Source organism: Bos taurus, chromosome 1, assembly GCF_002263795.3.
Source record: "Bos taurus isolate L1 Dominette 01449 registration number 42190680 breed Hereford chromosome 1, ARS-UCD2.0, whole genome shotgun sequence".
Taxonomy (NCBI): Eukaryota; Metazoa; Chordata; class Mammalia; order Artiodactyla; family Bovidae; genus Bos; species Bos taurus.
The window spans coordinates 69357507-69363399 of record NC_037328.1 but is presented as its reverse complement, the minus strand read 5'-3'; the positions used below and the strand labels follow the sequence as shown (position 1 = coordinate 69363399).

General features: G+C 41.0%; 1 non-coding gene across 1 annotated transcript; it reads left to right on the top strand.

Annotated features, from left to right (window-relative positions):
- The first annotated feature begins 4952 nt into the window (after positions 1-4952).
- Positions 4953-5025, top strand: TRNAG-UCC (transfer RNA glycine (anticodon UCC)). The gene has a single exon. It is a non-coding gene; the product is annotated as a tRNA-Gly (tRNA).
- Positions 5026-5893: the final 868 nt, after the last annotated feature.

Genomic DNA, 5893 nt, shown 5'->3' with positions numbered 1-5893 from the left:
TTTAAAATGAGTGTAAAGTTGAGTACTTTTCCCACATTTCTTAACTAATTTTATTTTCCCTTTCTGAATAATTTGATTATGTCAGCCAACTTTTGGAAAATAAATTATGGTGAGTCTGAAGACCCAGAACAGTATCTTATTTACTTGCTTTCTGTGCTCCCTGAACCTTCAACAAACTGGATGACATTTGTCCATTCTTTCCTTTAATCCATAAATATTTGCTGAGCACTGGCTGTATGCCAGTGTTCTGGCTGCTGGAGATGGAGGAGTGAACAAGGCAGGGAAGCTCTTGTGGGCAACTAACACTCAAACCAACAGAGACAAAGTCATTTCATACATGGTGAGGACATGGAGGAAATGAACTGCAGATGGATAGTTAGGTGGCTCTCTCAGAGGAGACCACAGAGAAGCCCCCTGTCATTCACCTGTTAAAAAAAAAAAAAAAAGCCATCTCTACGGCTTCCTGTTTTGCACTTAGAATAAGATCTGCACTCCTGCAGAATCAGGCCCCAGTCTGCCTCTCTGACATCACCTCCTTCCAATCTCCTCCTAAATGACAGTGCTCCTCAAACACCAGACTTGTTCTCATTGCTCCTTCTGGCTTCAAAGTTCTTCTCCTATGTTTGAATGGCAAGCTCTTTCTTAATATCGAGTCTGAGTTCAGATATCAACTCCCATGAGAAGATTCTGCTTACTGTCCTATATAAAGAAGTACCTTCTAACCCACCAGTCACTATCCTCTTGTGTTTTATTTTCTTCATAGCATTTATCTCTCTCTGAAATTAATTGTTTGCTGCCCAGCCCTTTGCCTCTATAAACTCCAGGCATGTAGGAACCATTGCCATCTTGTCCACTGCTTCAGTGATGTGTCTGATAGATACACAGAACTGCCCCAGACATCTGATATCAATCACCTGACTTTATTCCTGTAAAGTATCCATTAGGTGAAAAGTTAATTTCAGTAGATAAGAATGCCAAGATTGGCAATGGTTTTTTTCAAAACGTCAGCAGTTAAACACTTGAGTTGGGAATATTGCTTTTCCACAAGGCATTTCTCTGGGGATGGTTTACTAAAATAGGAAAATAACTGATAACTTTATTATCCAAATAGGATATTAATAGTATTAGTGAATCTGAGAAGACTATATATCAAGGGACTAGAATTAGTGAGCAGTAGTTAAGGGCAGTTAAAATTTCTTGCAACATTTGATCCTGTAGGCAAAAAATTCAGTGGGCCAGTTATTTAATCCTGATAGAGATTTTTGGTTTCTAATGATTCCCCAAAGCCTTGGAGTATTGATGCTGTGGAATCAAAGTAGCTGAAGAGGGGCTCTTGACGAATCAGATTCAAGTCCTAAATGTCTTTGACTCAGCACTCTTCTGTTTGCCCTATGTCTGAATATTCAGATATAATTTTAAATTAATGAACACCTCCCGTCCATCTCTATAGACAATAGATCATTGATAAGGCCTCTGCTGAAGTATAGTTCTGTGGTAACCAAGTAAATACAGGTAAACTTAACTCTTTTTAGCTGATTCTGTGACATCACCTACATATCACATTGTTTTTATGGGAAAGTGGAATCTGTGTTTTTTACTTATAGGTAAATACAAAAAATATAGCTGGTGTGGTGCTAATATCACCCCTTTTCCTTGCCCAGGAAACATGTGAGAAATGAGACAGAATATGGCAAATGGAGACAAATATCACTTGCAATAGGAGCTTATTTTGGAGATTTTGATTTGGGGGCCTCCTTATTTAAAATATTTTTTTATTTATGACCGTGTTGAGTCTTGGTTGCATCGGGTGGCCTCTTCGTTGCAGTGCTTGGGCTTCTCTCTAGTTGTGGCCTGCAGGCTCCAGGGCACATGAACTCTGTAGTTTGCAGCACGTGGGCTCTCTAGTTGAGGCATGTGAACTCAGTAGTTCTGGCCCATGGGCTTAGTTACTCCATAGCATGTGGGATCTCTGTTCCCTGATCAGAGATCAAACTCTGTCCCCTGCATTGCAAGGCAGATTCTTAACCACTGGACCACCAGGTAAGTCCCTGATTTAGGGCTAATACTGAATCCTGACCCTCCCTGTTACAACAGTCCTAAGTGGGACTCTGGGAGAGTCCAGGTGCTCTCCCAGAAGGGAAAGGCAGGATCAGAGGTTAGTATTCCTGGTTTATTCTTCTGAGATAAGTCAGTACACCTCACTTGGGACAGAGTGAATAAGGGCTCTGAGAGGCCAGGAGCATGGCACTTATTGAGCTGCTCCACATGGAAGGAAATATCAGCAATGAGCAAGAAGCATTTCCCCTCCTGAGAAGGTCTATGGATTTGTCTCTGTAGTCCTAGAGTGTTGCCAGCTGGTGTGGCCTGGGTTCAAAAAGGCCTAAGAAAGGATGACTGTGGATTCATGCTTTCAGGACTGCCTGACCTTCTTGTTGCTCGTGTTTTGCCAGGGAAGAGTCAGGAAGGCAGATGCCTAGCAGATCTGCATCTTTTCCTGGTCACACTTTCTTGTGTCCTCAGTAGGGAATTGGAGTAGAAAGCCACGGCAGATACTGACACTGTTGTAGTAGAGTTTCATTAGCAGACATTGGCAGTAGGACTCTGTGTACAGTACAATCTTGATGTCTTGAACCCAGGAAAAGGTAGAGCAGTGGGCTCTTCCTGTTTACGAAACAGGATTTGAGATGTAGCAGCTAATTATGTGACCTCAGGCTACTTTCTTAATTTTCTTAAAATCCTGGTTAGCCTTTTGTAAAGTAAATGTATTATGTAGAAATGCCATGTAAAAATGGTGGAAAGGGAGAACATATTTGTGAGATGTATATAAAGAACACTGACAACTCAAAAATAAGGAGACAAACTGGTCCACTAAAAATGGACAAATGATTGATTTGAAGCAAGTATTTTTAAGAGACATGAGTAGCTAATAAGCACATGATAAAAGGCTCCATATTATTTGTCATCAGGAAATGCAAATTAAAACCGAAGTGAGATATCACTACATACCCTTTAGAATGGCTAATATTATAAAAACTGGTAATAACCAAGTGTTGGCAAGGCTGGAAGCAACTGGAACTTCTATGTTACTGATGGGAATGTAAAATGGAACAAGTCTGGAAAACAATTTGAGATTTATTAAAAGTTAAACACATACCTATCATATGATGTGGCCTTTCCACACCTAAGTATTTACCCAAGAGAAATGAAAGCATATGACCACACAGAAACTTGTGTATAAATACTCATAACATCTTTATTTGTAATAGTCAAAAACTGGAAACAACATAAATGTCCATCAACAGGTGAATAGATAAACCATGGTATGTCCAGCATATCTACACAATGGAATATTGTTCAGAAGTAGAAAAAAACCAAACTATGAAATATATACAATAATATGGATGAATCTCAAAATAATCATGCCGAGTCAAAGAAGCCAGATCAAAAAATAAACCCCTCCAAACCCAATACTTTGGCTCCAATATTTTGGCCACCTGGTGCAAAGAGCTGACTCATTGGAAAAGACCCTGATGCTGGGAGGGATTGATGGCAAAAGGAGAAGGGGGCAACAGAGGATGAGATGGTTAGATAGCATCAGTGACTCAATGGACATGAATTTGAACAAACTCCAGGAGATAGTGAAGGACAGGGGAGCCTGGTGCGTGCTGCAGTCCAGGGGGTCACAAAGAGCTGGACACAACTTGGCGGCTGAACAACAGCAACAAACCCAGTACATCTGTATGACTCCATTTGTATAAAATTCTAGAAAATACAAATTAATCTGTAGTGACAGAAAGCAGATCAGTGGTTACGTTAGACTGCAGGTATGGGAAAGGTTGAACACAAGAAAACTTTTGGGAATTATAAGAACGTTTGATATCTTGATTGTGCTGATGGTTTCATGGGTGTGTATACATGTCAAAAGGCTTCCCAGGTGGCTCTAGTGGTAAAGAACCTGGCTGCCAGTGCAGGATATGTAAGAGACATGAGTTTAGTCCCTGGGTCGGAAAGAGCCCCTGGAGGAGGTCATGGCAACCCACTCCAGTGTTCTTGCCTGGAGAAGCCCATGAATACAGGAGCCTGGCGGGCTACAGTCCACAGTGTCGCTAAGAGTTGGACACGACTGAAACAAGTTAGCATATACACGCACACATGTCTAAGCTTTAAATATGTTCCATTTACATAAAGTATACCTCAATAAAATTGTAAAAGAAAGCAAAAGAAGTAGGGAAGGAAGAAGAACTGATACACAGTAATAAGGAAGAATTTCACAGTGTGCTGAGGGGGAGAAGCCAGACACTAAAATAGCACATATCATACGACTCCATTTATATACAATTCCAGAAAAACCAAACTAATCTCCAGTGACAGAAAGCAGGTCTGTACTTGCCTGGGTTAGAGGGTGGAGGAAAGAATGGACTGCAAAAGGGCAAGAGGGAACTTTTGGATGTGATAGGAAGGTTCCGTATCTTGATTGTATTGGTTGCACATGAATATACATCTATCAAAGCTCATTGAGTTTTATACTTTAAATGGATTCATGTATTGGAGTAAATTATATCTACCTCAATAAAGTGAGTTTAAAAAGAATTTTAAAATGCCTTTGTTTAACTCTCGCTTCCAGGAATCATTCAAGCTGAGAATAACACAAAACATAAGGGCCTGAGAGGTATCTTTGCTTGGGAAAAATACTTAAACGGGCCTCTCTGCTATGTAAGAGTTAATCCCAAATCCTATTCCTGAATGAAGACTTTGGGGACAACAGGGAACTCACCTGCTGTGTAATAACATAAAAATTTTTGCTTTCACTAAGGTTAGAGTTAACATTCTGGCTAATATTCACGAGGTGTTACTGGCTTCATTCCTCTGCCTGGGGCCAAATTGCAAAGGGAGTTGGGGTCCTGGACTTCTAAAGAGGGAAGATTGGATTAAAAAGACCCTCATCCAGGACTTCCCTGGTGGTCCAGTGGCTAAGACTCTGTGCTTCCAATGCAGGGGGCGCAGGTTCGATCCCTGGTCAGGGAACTAGATCCCACATGCCACAACTGAGTTTGAAACCCACAACTAAAGATCCCACATGCCACATCCCAAGTGTCACAACTAAGACCTGGCACAGCCAAATATATATATATATATATATATATATTTTTTTTTTTTAAGAGTTAGCAAAGTTAAAAAAAAAAAAAAAAAGACTCTCATCCGAGAGATAAACTGGTTCCTGAAACGTGAGAGGTCAGGGGCTAAGGAACAAGAGGTGAGCAGGGGACCTTCGAAGGGGGACATGGCTTGTGAACAAGTAGGAGTCACGATATCAAGTAACCTTTTTTGAGTTGTTCTCTTTCTTTCCCTCCTTGACCTGTTATCCACAAGCTCTCAGTAAAGTTAAATACTACAACATTATATTAACTGCTTTTAAGAACATTAGGGGGGGCCATGTCCAGTTACAGTGATATGTGGGGAGCCAGGGAAACTTGGAGACATGAATACACAGTTGTTGGAAGTGGTCATCAAAGAGACCCACAGTAGTGATCCACAGCAAAAGGTGATAAAAGCTCAGCAACAAACAGTCTGGGGAAACACATGAGGACACCTCAGGGATTCTCAGAACTACAGCTGGAGGAAACTGGATTTCCTGCACTCCATCGCAGCACGAGGGGCCCAGACTCTCTAACTGGGTGTTTAGAGGAATGTGACCTCCTAAAATGTGATAACTTGGGGATGTTTGGGATATAAAGACATTAACATTCCCCCCTCCACTCAATAATCTCCCAAGGATGTTTGGATGGACTGTCCTGAGTTGTTTTGGACTATGAGACAGAAAAAATAATCCATAAGGTCTGGTTCACCTCTTTGATCTCAAAAGCTCGAGAGAGACCTATGTTATACGACCAAA